Below are 18,121 nucleotides of genomic sequence, written 5' to 3' on the forward strand. Positions count from 1 at the left end.
GAAGTAGACTGCTGGCTCAGACAATGGACTCAGTGAACTCAAACTCTGGTCCACAGAGGTATATATTCAAAGAACAGAACTTACAGGTTCTCCAAGAGTTTATCTCACTCTGCACAATGACTCATACTGACCACGCTCGTGACATGAAATTCAGCAGCAGTTTATTCATTTCCATGGGGAGACGGAGCTGCCAAAATAATCAGTTCATTCTCTCACGCTGGGAAAATCCACTGGGGAGACCACATCATGAAAAATTAAATGGCGAAAGTTGATGTCTAGCACGGGGTGCTAGACATTTTATGTATCTTACCACATTTCATTCTAATAAAGTGTCTATGAGCTGAAATACCAGAAGCTTATGGAGTTTCAATACCTTTTCCAGAGCTGGTATATGGCAGAACCAGAACTTGGACCCACTTCTGTCTGTCCCCAAAGGTATTCTCACAGTACTCCACTTCTGAAAAGTTAAAATATTCCTGGAATTAATGAATTTCGATGCTGCATTTTATTGTAGGATACTTTTCCTTCTTTTAAATTTATTTATTTATTTTTGGCTGTGTTGGGTCTTCATTTCTGTGTGAGGGCTTTCTCTAGTTGTGGCAAGCGGGGGCCACTCTTCATCGCGATGCGCGGGCCTCTCACTATCGTGGCCTCTCTTGTTGCGGAGCACAGGCTCCAGACGCGCAGGCTCAGTAGTTGTGGCTCACGGGCCTAGTTGCTCCGCGGCATGTGGGATCTTCCCAGACCAGGGCTCGAACCCGTGTCCCCTGCATTAGCAGGCAGATTCTCAACCACTGCGCCACCAGGGAAGCCCCTCCTTCTTTTAGAGTTGGGGACAGAAATGCATGGTGACTGAAAACGTGGCGTCTGAAGTTAGACTCCTGTGGTTCTCATCTTGCTTTGCTTCCTGCGTGGTTGGTATGGGGCAAGTTATGTGAGTTCAGTTCTCTGAGAAGTCGTCTTTAACTATAAAAATGAGGGAAATTAGAGCCAAGTGTCTGGCATGTAGAAAGCACTCAATAAAAATTAATTATTATTTGATTTTAAACGTCTGTGTTTAGGTTTTTGTGCGGACCTAAGTATCAAGTCACTTGGAAAAATAACTAGGAGAACAAGTGCTGAATCATAAGACTGTTTAGCTTTGTAAAAAACTGCCAAACTGTCTTCCAAAATGGCTGTACCGTTTTGCATTTCCACCAACAGTGAATGAGAGTTCCTTTTGCTTTGCATCCCTGTCAGCATTTGGTATTGTCAGTTTTTAAAATTTTAGCCATTCAAATATGTTTGTAGTGGTATCTCGTTGTTTTCCTTTGCAATTTCCTAATGCCATATGATATTTAGCATCTTTTTTTATATGCTTATTTGCCATCTGTATATCATCTTTGGTAAGGTGTCTGTTCAGATCTTGGCCAATTATTTTTTAACTTGGGTGTTTGCTTATCTTCTCCCAAACTGTGGCTTGGTTTTTAATTCTCTTAATGAATCTTCCTTTTTTGAATTTTGATAATTTTCATATATGAAATTAAAATACTTTTCTAAGGGAAGTAAGGCTGAAGTGCCATGCTCTCCTCTGCAGTTTAATTGCTCTCCCTCATTCCTCAAAGTGGCTATTACTATGAATCTGTCTCCTACTCCTGCTTTAAATTCAAATCAGTGTCACCTCCTCCCAGAAGCTACCACAATGACCTCTTTTTCCTCCAAGGCATAAGACAGTAATGGATTCCCCTGCCTATGCTCCTCTACGTTCCTCTAACACCTTGTGAATCATCCTCCTGTCCCACGGCCCCCACTTCCTCCCTCTCTCTGAGATCATCAGTTGTGTTATGGTTTTCTCTTCATGACTCAGTTTTACCTCCTACAATGGAAGATCTCTCTTGGCAGGTTATTTTTCTTGTTCAATTTTGACCATCACCACCTGATACAGGGTGAGCACACAATAAAAAGGTTTGGCCAATATTGTTGAATACATAAATTTGTTTAAAATAGTGAATATATTAAATAAGCCCTTGATATATACTCAGAATAAAAGACTAGGCATTCTGCTACTGCAGACCACTTTTAGGACACATTCAGGGATTTTTTTCTTTTTAATTTTTTTAACATCTTTATTGGAGTATAATTGCTTTACAATGTTGTGTTAGTTTCTGCTGTATAACAAAGTGAATCAGCCATACGTATACACATATCCCCATACCCCCTCCTTCTTGTGTCTCCCTCCCACCCTCCCTATCCCACCCCTCTAGGTAGTCACAAAGCACTGAGCTGATCTCCCTGTGCTATGCAGCTGCTTCCCACTAGCTATCTATTTTACATTTGGTAGTGTATATATCTCAATGTTACTCTCCCACTTCGTCCCAGCTTACACTTCCCTCTTCCTGTGTCCTCAAGTCCATTCTCTATGTCTGCATCTTTATTCCTGTCCTGCCCCTATGTTCATCAGAACCTTTTTTTTTTTTTTTAGATTCCATATATATGTGTTAGCATACGGTATTTGTTTTTCTCTTTCTGACTTACTTCACTCTGTATGACAGACTCTAGATCCATTCACCTCACAACAAATAGTTCAATTTCGTTTCTCTTTATGGCTGAGTAATATTCCACTGTATATATATGCCACATCTTCTTTATCCATTCATCTGTCAATGGACGCTTAGGTTGCTTCCATGTCCTGGCTATTGTAAATAGTGCTGCAATAAACATTGTGGTACAGGTCTCTTTTTGAATATTGGTTTTCTCAGAGTATATGCCCAGTAGTGGGATTGCTGGGTCATATGGTAGATCTATTTTTAGTTTTTTAAGGAATCTCCGTACTGTTCTCCAGAGTGGCTGTATCAATTTACATTCCCACCAACAGTGCAAGAGGGTTCCCTTTTTTCCATACCCTCTCCAGCATTTATTGTTTGTGGATTTTTTGATGATGGCCATTCTGACCGGTGTGAGGTGATACCTTATTGTAGTTTTGATTTGCATTTCCCTAATGATTAGTGATGTTGAGCATCCTTTCATGTGTTTGTTGGCAATGTGTATATCTTCTTTGGAGAAATGTCTATTTAGGTCTTCTGCCCATTTTTGGATTGGGTTGTTTGTTTTGTTGACATTGAGCTGCATGAGCTGCTTGTATATTTTGGAGATTAATCCTTTGTCAGTTGCTTCATTTACGAATATTTTCTCCCATTCTGAGGGTTGTCTTTTGGTCTTGTTTATGGTTTCCTTTGCTGTGCAAAAGATTTTAACTTTCATTAGGTCCTATTTGTTTATTTTTGTTTTTATTTCCATTTCTCTAGGAGCTGGGTCAAAAAGGATCTTGCTGTGATTTATGTCATAGAGTGTTCTGCCTATGTTTTCCTCTAAGAGTTTGATAGTGTCTGACCTTACACTTAGGTCTTTAATCCATTTTGAGTTTATTTTTGTGTATGGTGTTAGGGAGTGTTCTAATTTCATTCTTTTGCATATAGCTGTTCAGTTTTCCCAGCACCACTTATTGAAGAGGCTGTCTTTCCTCCATTGTATATTCTTGCCTCCTTTATCAAAGATAAGGTGACCATATGTGCGTGGGTTTATCTCTGGGCTTTCTATCCTGTTCCATTGATCTGTATGTCTGTTTTTGTGCCAGGACCATACTGTCTTGATTACTGGAGCTTTGTAGTATAGTCTGAAGTCAGGAAGCCTGATTCCTCCAGCTCCGTTTTCCTTTCTCAAGGTTGCTTTGGCTATTCGGGGTCTTTTGTGTTTCCATACAAATTGTGAAATTTTTTGTTCTAGTTCTGTGAAAAATGCCATTGGTAGTTTGATAAGGATTGCACTGAATCTGTAGATTGCTTGGGGTAGTATAGTCATTTTCACAATGTTGATTCTTTCAATCCAGGAACATGGTATATCTCTCCATCTGTTTGTATCATCTTTAATTTCTTTCATCAGTGTCTTATAATTTTCTTTTTTTTGTCTTTTGTCTCCTTAGGTAGGTTTATTCCTAGGTATTTTATTCTTTTTGTTGCAGTGGTAAATAGGTCTTTTGTCAGGTCTTTTGTCTCTTTAGGTAGGTTTATTCCTAGGTATTTTATTACACTTATTATTATTATTTTGTTACAATGGTAAATGGGAGTGTTTCCTTAATTTCTCTTTCAGATTTTTCATCTTTAGTGCATATAATGCAAGAGATTTCTGTGCATTAATTTTGTATCGTGCTACTTTACCAAATTCATTGATTAGCTCTAGTAGTTTTCTGGTAAGAGTCTTTAGGATTCTCTATGTATAGTATCATGTCATCTGCAAACAGTGACAGTTTTACTTCTTCTTTTCCGATTTGGATTCCTTTTATTTCTTTTTCTTTGATTGCTGTGGCTAAAACTTCCAAAACTATGTTGAATAATAGTGGTGAGAGTGGGCAACCTTGTCTTGTTCCTGATCTTAGTGGAAATGGTTTCAGTTTTTCACCATTGAGAATGATGTTGGCCGTGGGTTTGTCATATATGGCCTTTATTATGTTGAGGTAAGTTCCCTCTGTGCCTACTTTCTGGAGAGTTTTTATCATAAATGGGTGTTGACTTTTGTCGAAAACTTTTTCTGCATCTATTGAGATGATCATATGGTTTTTATTCTTTAATTTGTAATATGGTGTATCACATTGATTGATTTGCATATATTGGAGAATCCTTGCATTCCTGGGATAAACCCCATTGATCATGGTGTATGATCCTTTTAATGTGCTGTTGGATTCTGTTTGCTAGTGTTTTGTTGAGGAGTTTTGCATCTATGTTCATCAGTGATATTGGCCTGTAGTTTTCTTTTTTTGTGGCATTTCTGTCTGGTTTTGGTATCAGGGTGATGGTGGCCTCATAGAATGAGTTTGGGAGTGTTCTTCCCTCTGCTATATTTTGGAAGAGTTTGAGAAGGATACGTGTTAACTCTTCTCTGAATGCTTGGTAGAATTTGCCTGTGAAGCCATCTGGTCCTGGGCTTTTGTTTGTTGGAAGATTTTTAATCACAGTTCCAATTTAAGTGCTTGTGATTGGTCTGTTTATATTTTCTATTTCTTCCTGGTTCAGTCTCGGAAGGTTCTGCTTTTCTAAGAATGTGTCCATTTCTTCCAGGTTGTCCATTTTATTGGCATAGAGTTGCTTGTAGTAATCTCTCATGATCCTCTGTATTTCTGCAGTGTCAGTTGTTACTTCTCCTTTTTCATATCTAATTCTGTTGATTTGAGTCTTCTCCCTTTTTTTCTTGATGAGTCTGGCTAGTGGTTTATCAATTTTGTTTATGTTCTCAAAGAACCATCTTTTAGTTTCATTGATCTTTGCTATTGTTTCCTTCATTTCTTTTTCATTTATTTCTGATCTGATCTTTATGATTTCTTTCCTTCTGCTAACTTTGGGGTTTTTTTGTTCATCTTTCTCTAATTGCTTTAGGTGTAAGGTTAGGTTGTTTGAGATTTTTCTTGTTTCTTGAGGTAGGATTGTATTGCTATAAACTTCCCTCTTAGAACTGCTCTTGCTCCATCCCATAGGTTTTGGGTCATCGTGCTTTCGTTGTCATTTGTTTCTAGGTATTTTTTGATTTCCTCTTTAATTTCTTCAGTAATCTCTTGGTTATTTAGTAGCATATTGTTTAGCCTCCATGTGTTTGTATTTTTTACATGTTTTTTTTCTGTAATTGATATGTAGTCTCATAGCATTGTGGTCAGAAAAGATACTTGATAGGATTTCAATTTTCTTAAATTTACCAAGGCTTGATTTGTGACCCAAGATATGATCTATCCTAGAGAATGTTCCATGAGCAATTGAGAAGTGTATTCTCTTTTGTTTTTGGATGGAATGTCCTATAAATATCAAGTCCATCTTGTTTAATGTGTCATTTAAAGCTTGTGTTTCCTTATTTATTTTCATTTTGGATGATCTGTCCATTGGTGAAAGTGGGGTGTTAAAGTCCCCAACTATTATTGTGTTACTGTCGATTTCCCCTTTTATGGCTGTTAGCATTTGCCTTATGTATTGAGGTGCTCCTATGTTGGGTGCATAAATATTTACAATTGTTATATATTCTTGGATTGATCCCTTGATCGTTAACATAGTGTCCTTCTTTGTCTCTTGTAATAGTCTTTATTTTAAAGTTTATTTTGTCTGATATGACAATTGCTACTGCAGCTTTCTTTTGATTTCCATGTGCATGGAATATCTTTTTCCATCCCCTCACTTTCATTCTGTATGTGTCCCTAGGTCTGAAGTGCGTCTCTTGTAGACAGCATATATACGGGTCTTGTTTTTGTATCCATTCAGCCAGTCTTTGTCTTTTGGTTGGAGCATTTAATCCATTTAAATTTAAGGTAATTATCGATATGTATGTTCCTATTACCATTTTCTTAATTGTTTTGGGTTTGTTTTTGTAGGTCTTTTCCTTCTCTGTGTTTCCTGCCTAGAGAAGTTCCTTTAGCATTTGTTGTGAAGCTGGTTTGGTGGTGCTGAATTCTCTTAACTTTTGCTTGTCTGTAAAGGTTTTAATTTCTCTGTCAAATCTGAATGAGATCCTTGCTGGGTAGAGTCATCTTGGTTGTAGGTTTTTCCCTTTCATTACTTTATATATGTCTTGCTACTCCCTTCTGGCTTGCCGAGTTTCTGCTAAAAAGATCAGCTGTTAACCTTATGGGGATTCCCTTGTATGTTATTTGTTGCTTTTCCCTTGCTGCTTTTAATATTTTTTCTTTGTATTTAATTTTTGATAGTTTGATTAATATGTGTCTTGGCATGTTTCTCCTTGGATTTATCCTGTATGGGACTCTCTGCACTTCCTGGACTTGATTGTCTATTTCCTTTCCCATGTTTGGTAAGTTTTCAACTATAATCTCTTCAAATATTTTCTCAGACCCTTTTTTTCTCTTCTTCTTCTGGGACCCCTATTATTTGAATATTGGTGCATTTAGTGTTGTTCCAGAGGTCTCTGAGACTGTCCTCAATTCTTTTTTTTTTTTTTTTTTTTTAATATTAACTTGAGACATTTGTTCTTATAGTAATCTTTTTATTTTTATTTATTTATTTATTTATTTTTATATTTATTTTTGGCTGTGTTGGGTCTTCGTTTCTGTGCGAGGGCTTTCTCTAGTCACGGCAAGCGGGGGCCACTCTTCATCACGGTGCGCAGGCCTCTTTACTATCGCGGCCTCTCTTGTTGCGGAGCATAGGCTCCAGACACGCAGGCTCAGTAGTTGTGGCTCACGGGCCCAGCCGCTCCACGGCATGTGGGATCTTCCCAGACCAGGGCTCGAACCCGTGTCCCCTGCATTAGCAGGCAGATTCTCAACCACTGCGCCACCAGGGAAGCCCTGTCCTCAATTCTTTTCATTCTTTTTTCTTTATTCTGGTCTGCAGTAGTTATTTCCCCTATTTTATCTTCCAGGTCACTCGTCCGTTTTTCTGCCTCAGTTATCCTGCTATTGATTCCTTCTAGAGAATTTTTAATTTCATTTATTGTGTTGTTCATCACTGTTTGTTTGCTCTTTAGTTCTTCTAGGTCCTTGTTAAATGTTTCTGTTATTTTCTCCATTCTATTTCCAAAATTTTGCATCATCTTTACTATCATTACTCTGAGTTCTTTTTCAGGTAGGCTGCCTATTTCCTCTTCATTTGTTTGGTCTGGTGGGTTTTTACCTTGCTCCTTCATCTGCTGTGTATTTCTCTGTCCTCTCATTTTGTTTAACTTACTGTGTTTGGGGTCTCCTTTTTGCAGGCTGAAGGTTCGTAGTTCCTGTTGTTTTTGGTGTCTGCCCACAGTGGGTGAGGTTGGTTCAGTGGCTTATGTAGGCTTCCTGGTGGAGGGGACTGGTACCTGTGTTCTGGTTGGTGGGGCTGTATCTTGTCTTTCTTGTGGGCAGGGCCGTGTCCAGTGGTGTGTTTTGGGGTGTCTGTGAACTTATTATGATTTTAGGCAGCCTCTCTGCTAATGGGTGGGGTTGTGTCCCTATCTTGCTAGTTGATTGGCATGGGGCATCCAGCACTGGAGCTTGCTGGCCATTGGGTGGACCTGGGTCTTGGCGTTGAGATGGAAATCTCTGGGAGAGCTCTCGTCAATTGATATTACATGGAGCTGGGAGGTCTCTGGTGGTCTAATATCCTGAACTTGGCTCTCCCACCTCAGAGGCTCAGGCTGACACCAGGCCAGAGCACCAAGACCCTGTCAGCCCCATGGCCAGGTACATGGGGTTTTCTTGCCTTTTGGGAAGTCTGAGGTCTTCTGCCAGCGTTCAGTAGGTGTTCTGTAGCAGTTGTCCACATGTAGATGTATTTTTGATGTATTTGTGGGGAGGAAGGTGATCTCCACGTCTTATTCCTCTGCCATCTTGAAGGTCCTCTCATTCAGGGTTTTAAATTCTTCTCTCAGACTGACACAACTTAATAAAATATAAAATATACAAAAAGGATAGTGCATTAGTATACCTAATCTAAAAATTATTTTTTATATGCATATGAATCATTTGGAATTTTGACCAGGTACTAGATCACAAATCTCAACAAGTTTGAAATATCCAAGATACAGCTTATAGGTTCTGATCACAATGAATTAAATCAAACACCAGTAATAAAATATAAAGGAACAAAATAACCTGTAGAGATAAAACAAAGCAAAACTACTCACAACTAAATGACTTAGAAGTTTAAGCAATATTCACACCTATGCTAATCATAGGATAAAGTAACCGAAAGTTAATCAGTGCTTCTTTTTTTAAAATAACTTACTGAAGATGGTGTATAGTCAATTCACCTAATTTATGAATTATTGTAAATAACATTTTTTCAGCTTGTTACATTTATAAGAAGATTTGGAACATCTCAGAAGCTTTCAAACTTTATTTCTTGGAGCCCTGATGTTCTTCAAAGGTGCCTTGGGGGCCCACAGGAGGGGCAGCAGCAGGCAGGTGCCCAAGAGAGTTCTTCCTTAGTGAGGATGATCTGGATTTCATGTAAGTAGACTCCTAACTCCTAAATTTAACATCAAAGAAATGTACTACTCTGTATACTATAATTTTAAGTCCAAAAGTAATGTGGGACTTTATAGTTGCTTGATTCAGTGACTCAATGAGATCATAGAAAACTAGTGTATTTTTTTTTTTTCTCTCTTCACGTTGCCATGAGCTCCATGGCTTCACTCTTAGCCTCAGAGAAAATCTGCTGCAACAATTCCATGGGTCACATACGAACACTAGGTCCAGCGGAAGAAGGGATAGTGCCTCATATTAGGTTTCTCTCCTAGAAGGAAAGAAACTTTCCCCAGAAGCCTCCATCCACCCTCCCTATGTGAACTGGTCAACTCCCTGAAGACAACATGGGATTAACCTCCCACCAAGGCACTTTGCCATTAGCTCAGGCTGAGTCATTGATGGGCAGTTTACCTACAATTCACATGCAAGTATGTGAGTTAGTGAGGTAGTGTGTAGGTGTATCCACATCAGGTTTCATTTGGGAAAAAAAAAGTTCTATTGAAAAAAATATTTAAGTTAGGAAACTACTGGCTTTAACTACCTCAAAGATTATTCTCAATTACCAGTCTGCAATGCATGACTCTACATACCCCAGGGGTGTAAGAGACCACACATTTAAGGCTCCATCTACGGGCTGGCACTAGATAAATAGTGGGCGATTCTCAGTTGGTTTCGAGGTGCCTGTGGCTCAGTTGGAACCTTACTTACTCCCTGTGCCGTTCCTTCTGGGGTTCCTAGCAAAAGAGAGCATTTCCCTCTCCACTGGGGAAGTTGCAAGCCAATAAGACAAAGGGTGTAACCGTGGGGTGGGAAATCAGGAGAGCAGAGCGCAGGGTGACCCAGATGGCAGGGAGAAAGACAAGGAGCTGGGGAAGGGGCGGGGTTAGAATGGGCCCCATCCAAGGTCATGTGCCTCTCAGTCATATTTGGGTCTCTAGCCTGGGCAGGGCTATAAATAATGGCTATGCTTCAAGCAAGTAGCCCATCTGTAAGGGTTTCTCACCTTCTTTAAAAAATAAATGTTTCTATTTGGCCCTTTTTAAAAATTTTTTTATTGGCCACGCCACACGGCTTGCAGGATCTTAGTTCCCCGATCAGGGATCGAACCTGTGCCCCCTGTAGTGGAAGTGGGGAGTCTTAACTACTGGACCGCCAGGGAATTCAATGTTTCTATTTGGAATGATGAAAATATTCTAAAATTAGATTATGATGATGATTGCACAATTCTGTAAATATACTAAAAACCATCAAATTGTACACTTTAAATAGATGAGCTTTATGGTAAGTAAATTATATCTCAGTAAAGTTCTTTAAAACAAACAAAAAATGTACAATTTTATAAAGCATATGGTCTACAGTCCTAGTACCTAGGGTTATCGTTCATCTGGGCAATCCCTCTGTCCTACTAATTCCTCATTTTCCAAACAATGAGCGAGAAACATTCCTCATTACTCTCATTTTTTATTTATATTTATGAAGGAGAGTGAAATTGACATTAATCATCTGTGATTATGAAATTTCAAATACTCATAGGATTTAACAGCAGGAATTAGGGAACCTTCGAAATCATATAGCCCAGATTTTCATTCTACACATGAGGAGTCTGAGGTCAGTGAGTCTGAGTGACTTATGAAAATGCAGTGCTACTCACTCTAGTAGCCAAGACTAGAATCGGTGATTCCTGATTCTCAATCCAGGACTGTAGTCACCTCCTCTTATATTGCACTGGGTTCACACCGTCAGCCAGAGACCCTGTGACATTTTAGCTTCTCCAACTGACACTCCAAGTCACTTCTTAATCCAGGACCCTCGTGGGCTAATCCAGAGATTCCAGCCTGGATTTGGTAAGCATGGAAAACTTCGTAAAGGAAGTCAAGTTAAGCAAAGGCTTGAAATATGTGTGTCAATAAATATGAGGTTAGAGAGAAAGGATATCCCATCCAGAATAAACTGCTTGAATCAAATGCCCCAAAGGAAAACAGCTTATGAAAATTCAGCTACTTTAGTATGACTGGAGTGTAGGGCAGAAGGAAGGGTAGTAAGATCAAAATGTTCCTGAATGAATGATTTTGGTCAAAATGTACCACATCACATTCAACCTAAATTATCCTTAAGGTTTCTTTACAAAATCATTTTGCCAAGTGTAGAGTGACCCTTAAAATTCTGAATGAGTCATTTTTAAATTCTGGGGACACTAGGCAGATGAGCTTAAACAAAAGTATGGAATATTAAGATCCACAACGCTGTTATTATTTCAAATGTACTATATATCACCCTCCACAGACATGTACTTACAACCCTCAAAGTAATCTTCTATAATTACTCACCTTTACAATAATACATTTTTGAGCTGGGACAAATACAGTACATCCAAAAGGACGAGGAGAATGGAAGATGGTAATTAACAAAGAAGAAACTTGAACTATGCAAGTAACCTCGAGCCATTGTATCTCACTTCCCGCTCTTGCTCTCTCGCAGGTTCTGACCAACATAGTGAAGGTCACATGACTGTCTAGCTTAAGTACCAAGAAGGCCAGAGGGGTCCAAGGGGCAGTCACTGGGAGGTGAGGCTCAGATGAATGGTCCAGTGTGGAATTCGCCCTAGAGCATCCAGTAATAAAAGCATCTGGTGGACGCCATTATTTGGGCTTGTGGTTTCCAAGGTGAGTCATGCTGTACCTGGAGGTTGGAGCCAAGGACTCAGTGTGCTCGTGAGTGGGTGCTGTGCTCATGAACCATGTTGAGATTGATATTTTATGGATGCCTTCTCAACCAAGACGTTAATTACATGCGTACCCTTCTCTCCTGTGGGAATATATGTTTGTCCCTTGTGCTCCACAGATGCCCTCAGTCCATTCCTAAATCTCCTGAGAGAGCAATGGATTCATATGCCCACATCCTATTCTGACCAGATTCAGGCTAAATTGTGAGGACAAGCCCTCATAATTTTAAGACATCCCTACGTGTTAGGAGGAATAGAGGCTAGAATACGTTAAACGCACATCAACTCTGTTTGGTGATGGCTTTCAAGAGCAGGAAGCAACATTTCCTGGAGTTTTGGTAGCAGGTTCTTCCCTTGTGTCTTATATTCTTAAACATACATGTGGCCTGTCTTGTGATGATGCCAGGGCCATCATGGCAGCCCAGGGAAGGTGATGCAGAGCCCTCTCCCAGCAGTTATGTCCTCTGGGTCCTCAGTTCTATCTTCCAAGTCTCGTGGAGACTTAAAACACCCTCCTCATAGCCTAGACAGCAGGACATATCATGTGAGATGTGATGTCTGGGTGAAGTAAGGTTGCAGTGTTTCAGGGGCCAAACACCAGCAGAACTGGGATGGCCAATGAGGTGTGACCATTCACCTCCTTTCAACAGAACAAACATATGCATCCAACAGGGGGTGAGAAGTATCAGTGGCAGCGTACCCTAGGTGTCCAGGTAGAGGAACAAATTCTAGGGTAGGTAACCTGTGATCGTACTATTTCCTGGATGGACCTATGCTCTTGCGTAGTGACTCCTTTGGATCAATGAAATCATACAGCCAAAGAAAACAGCTTTCAATGTCAACTGTCACATAGGGAATACGATGGTAAAAGATGAAAAAGTAGCCTAATCTCAACACCTTAATAAAAGCAAATTAAAAATAAAATTCATCATCAGTGGTGTTATACAAAACCACAAACCTATCAAGCCAATTTCTCACAAGAAATTGTTAAATTTAAGTTTCATGGGTATATTTCTTTTACTAACAAGGTGCACGTGATGTGAATTGAAAAGCGTAGGATTTTGTTAATAGTTTTGAAGAGTTAGAGCATATTTTAAAGGTAATTCTCCAACGGCGATTGACGTTTTAGGACCACTCAGAGAATTTAATCACTGTACAGTGTGACCGTATAACACCATCAAATGCTGTCAACTCAGTGAGGCCAAGTTCATACACAACTCCACAAATTAAGGTTTTTCCTGTGAAATTGAGGTGATATTCTTTGCCCTTTTAGTCCCCAGGTGCTATGCAAAGGATGACCCTCTCTTCATCGGTTCTATAAATGAGCCACCAATGGCAAGGTCTTCATACTGAGATAAACTGCTCAACTATTGAGACCTATTCCCCCGCCTCCCTCTCCACATGGACCCAGGTGCTGGAAGAAAGATCCTCTGAGCTTCTGGAAGGCCCCCGCTGCCCGCAGCAGAGGGAGGGCGAGGACCACGCCCCGGCCCAGGCAGGTATTGTTACTGTTAATTGCGGGGGAGGAGCAGAGGGTACATAAGGGGAAGCGGGAGGCGCCCCCTTGCTCATTTTGCTAGTCGGGGCTGTGAGGGTGGCTGCGTTGCTGATGTGGGCTGGGCCGGGCCGGGCCGGGCCGGTGGGGGGGCGGGTAGGACTTTTTCTTTAGGGCAAAGTCCCTGCTTTTTCTTCTTTCTCTGGCTCTCTCCTCCCTAAGCCCGTTCTCACTACAAGACTCTCTTGCTCTCCCATCTTACTCTGGGCGGCGAGGGGGGGGAAGGGGGGGAAAGGGGGGTGATGCAGAGGCTTCTCGCTGGTCTCCCCGAGGTGCCTTGGTTCTGTTTCTGGAGGGTCTGCTGTTGTCCTCACAGAAAGCCTCCTTTCTTCTGAAGCCCCCCTCTATCTTAAGCAAAAGGACCTTGAGAAGCGCACGTCCTCAGAGGGCCAGGGTGAAGCTTACGTTGCTTTACAGAAAAGAACAAGGCAGAGAGCACCCAGTCCCTCCTAACCTTCTAGGGCAACAGGCTAAGGTCTCCAGAAGCCTCAATTTGCTGTGGAAACAAAGGAGGGGGGATGGTGGATGCGGAGCGGGCACAAAAGGCTGCCCCAGAGCTTGTGAAACAAGTATGCAGGGAGTTCCAGGGAAGGACGCTCCGGAGGAGCTCTTCTCTCCTTTTCTTTAGCGAAGAAGCAAGCAGGGCTGGGCTGTCACTAAAAACTATAGACCTAGAAGGAAACCAGTAACGCTGACCTCCTTAACCAGACTCTTACTTCACGTTCTCCTTTTCTGCATGGTAAGGTGGTAGTTGCCATCCCAGCACCCAGGTGTGGTCTGTCTTTAAGTGACACCTGTTTGAAGTTAAGGATTAAAAGCTTGGGCACTGGAACTTTCTCTAACCCCTTACAAAGTCTTGTATTAATAAGGCCCAAGGAGATGAGGGTCAGCCATCAAAGGGGCAGCCAATCAGCTGTGAGAACTAAACGGGCCTTTAATGTGGCAGCTGCAGGGTTCTTTGAGGATGGTGGTCCTTAATTCAAAACAGGTGCCTTAAGTATCTCCTTACAAATGAGAGCACACAGACTACCAATGGGGGCGAGTTCTGAGGGCCACCTGTGGGTGTGTGGGTGGTGTCTAGAGTTTGCTATTCCCTCAGACTCTCTCAACGAACATCTTCCACAAAACATTAAAAAGAATGGTAAATTCACTGTCACTCCAGCTCAGCCTGGGACCCAAATTCCCACAGTCCCACTGCCAAATTCATTTTAATGTTAGAGTTGGCCAGCATTTCATCCTGTAATTTTAGTAACGCTTCTTACTCCTATGAGACTGTGGAGTATACTACATTTGGGGCACATGTTGCGTGAGGACCGTGGCCTCTGTGTGGGTGAGGGACATTGCTTCTCCCTGACGCCCTGCTTCCCTCTGCAGGGGGGAGCAGCTATCCCCAAGGTCCTGGGGAAGCTGTGAGGTCCGGCTGCTGACGGAGGGACGGTTAGGGCCCAGGAGCGTCCGGGCAGGGGAGACAAGGCTCCCCTCTAGACCTGAGCTGATAAATTAATGTCGTGACAACTTGGACTTGAGGATGGGGTGAACATACTTGGTTTGGCACCTGTGACAACCCTGGGTCATGGGGTCCAGAGGGCCTATGCGGCTGTCCTGGGTCAGTCAGCTTGAAATCTCCTTGATTCCCACCCCCCCTTTTCTGTCTAACAACCGTGATTATTGCAGGGAGCTATGGGTTTCAGGTTAGGAAGGTGACCCAGGATTATCTGGGTGGGCTCCAGAATCACAGGAGCCCCAGAGAAAAAGCCAAGGGGTGGAAAAGGACAGAGGCAGCAATGACAAAGACTCAGCCTGTGCTTTCTGTGGGCCCAGCAGAGGCGAGCTGCCCCACTGTGGGGGGCGCCGGGGGCCAGCTCTTCTAGTATTTCCCCTGCTGGACAACGGTGTGGGCTTCTCGCCTGTACCCTTCTGGGTGCTGACTCTCACCATCTTAATGTAAAAAGCCTAAGTATGGGGCCTCAGTAGCTAAAGCCACCAACATTTTTTGTTCCAAAGACCTAATAGAATTTTCTTGACCTCTTACAGTCCTTTATTTAGGGGCTTCCCCTGACATCCTTTCTGCCATTCTGGTGGCTAGTGTCCTGTAGTTCCTGGAGGCCTAATCCACCTTTTCTGACTTTAGGCTTTAAGTAAAGGTGGTCCCTGTACCTTTTGGACCTGAATGACCTAAATACTCTCCTCAGGGTTCCCTGGGTTCATCCCCCTTGCTGGGCGGTCTACACCTAAGATACACCCTCTACTCACCATAATATCCTTACATGGAATTTTCTTCCCTTCTCTGGCATCTATGAAACATCTCCCTAGATTTTTCTGTAAGGATTTATGACCCTGCAGATCAGGGTAACTGGAATATCTTATTTAATGCTCCCCTGAAGGGGGCAGCCTTCCAGGTGAGCATCACCGAGGCCCCTGGTATACAGCCTGAAGTACTAAAATCATTGAAAGGATAGCTTCAAGGTCTCCCATCTCCCTCACCCTACAGATCCTAGGGTGTGTCTTTCTGGCCTCAGAATTTGGCTTTCTCTGCAATCTTGGGATGAATTTGCCCTGGGAGGATGGTCATCTATGTCCAGTCCTCAGATGTTCTCACCTAGAAACCATCCCAATAAGTCACACTCTGACCCACAGATATATGGCTGCTTCTCCTATCCTGTAACTGGAGGGCTTGGTTATTGTGACTTCAGGCTTTCTACATATTTTGTCTTGTAGCTACCCTACATTCTGTATAAAAGTAGAGTTTGAATACTATCTCCCAGACTTTCCATTGACTGCCTGATGTGAAAATGTTCTCAAGGTAATTTGCCTATAAAAATGCAGCAAAATGCGGGGAACAGAAGGTGGCTGCATCAACAATCTTTTATAAGCCCTGCTTTCACTGGTCTCCTCGGTTCCTTTCAGGGATAACTCGTGCCCTTCGTGGTACCCATTGCCATGGCATCAACTGCCCCTTGCAATCGCATATTGCCCTCTGACCTACATCTCTAGTGGGACCCTTCTGATATCTGGGCCATATATTTGAACTCAAGTCTAGACAGCCTGAATTCCAAGACCCAGTGAGATAGACATTGGGAGTACCTGGTAGGTGTCTAAACTTGCTGCATTCCTCTCTTCCCAGTCTTTGTGATAATGGCAATTGGAAGAAATGTTAGAAGAAATGGGATGTTAAGTGTCTTCATTTCCTAGACTTAAAAGATGAGCCAGGTCATCAAACTATGAATCCAAGCCTTAAGGATGAGATAAGCCCTTTCCATTAGTCCTAGAAAAGGTCACTTTGCCTTATTTTAACAGGCGGACCCTGCCTACCCCATAATATGCCCTCAGGTTGACTTGCATTAAGTCTACTCAAACGATCTGAGGTATCCCAACTCTGGAAACTGTCTTCACTCATCTCGTGATCGCAGAGGGTTAGAAAAGGCTCATGTTTGCATTAAAAATAAGTGAGGGAATTGAGGTCAGTGGTCCAACCTTGCTCTCCCCTCTCTGCTACAGCACACAGGGATGTGTTAGCAGGCAGAGAATGAGGGATAGACGGATGAGGTTGGTGATGGGGTTTACCAGGATGGTTACAAGTGTAAAGTACTGTAAAAAGTTTTCGACCACGTGCTGTGTTGGGTTAGGAGATAATTGCTTCTGATGAAGAGAGATGGAGAAGGGAACAACACATCCTGGGTAGTGGCAGGGCATGTCATCTTGAGGGATAATCTTTCCTGGAAGCATCTAGCCTACTGTCTTAATCCCAAATTCTAAGAATTCTTCCTGAAACTCCAGTTACTTGCTTCTCCCAGCAGTACCATGAGGTTCCTCCAAGAAAATTCCTGAGAATCATGTGTCTGGAATTGAACCTCACAGTTGATCTTCAGTTTTACAAATCTGTCTTCAGATTATTCTAGGGAATGATTTGGGGTGACCTATACTTGTGCACTTTTTTATCCATGCATTTAAATGTAATGGTCATCTCCTGCAGTCTTTCTAAAAGATGGACTGACTCGAATCTCCTCAGGCAATATTGTCCCAATTCAATGCCAAGAGGCCTGGCTGCCCAGGAGTTTGTTCTACCCAAAGGTGTAGATTCTCTAGACATGGACAAAGACTGGGTGTCCTCTAGTCCTGTGGGTTGTGTTGGACCTGGTGCCAGATGAGAGCACAGTAGAGCCCCAGAACTCCCCTGGCTACATCACAGTACCTTAGAAGAAGCCAAACTTTTAATATCAAGTCCTGGCTTCTGGTGACACCAGGTATACTTTTAGGAATTGGTTAATTGGGGTTGACTATGATGAATCTGGACCAGGGCATGAGGCTTATTTGTAGTAGACTTCATTTAAAGTTAAAATGCAAATAGTTCTTGCTGAAGGCAAAAGTTAATATGCATCTTAGCTTCAAGAAACTGCTGCTGTTACATTGAATATTGCGTCTATCCTAACCTCTTCCTTCTGAAACCACAATTGCATGCAGGTTAGACACACCTGCATCCCACATTGCCTATGCTACTTCTGGATCTTCTGTTTTTCTCTTGACACTTACCTCACTGATTGCATCTCCTGCTTTAATTCAATTCACTGAGTTAGTAAGTTGGCAGGAAGTTTCTTGGATCCTGGCTAGCAACATGGTACAGCCCACCTCCAGGACAAAGGTGGTGCCAGGTCAAAGGGATGGGAGATGTTGGAAGCTTGCAGAACCCCAGAAACTAGACCAGATCCACACACACACCCTAGGAGGAAATAACACCCCAACAGCTCGTGATTGCCACTGGGGCAGGTGTAAGTCCAAGTGCCGTTAAACACTTAAAGCTACAAAGTTGCAGGACCAACAGCCCTCAGGGGCAGTATATCCGCAGCATGTATAGAGCAGGGGAGAGTCAGCAGAGGGGAGC

Source organism: Eubalaena glacialis, chromosome 17, assembly GCF_028564815.1.
Source record: "Eubalaena glacialis isolate mEubGla1 chromosome 17, mEubGla1.1.hap2.+ XY, whole genome shotgun sequence".
Taxonomy (NCBI): domain Eukaryota; kingdom Metazoa; phylum Chordata; class Mammalia; order Artiodactyla; family Balaenidae; genus Eubalaena; species Eubalaena glacialis.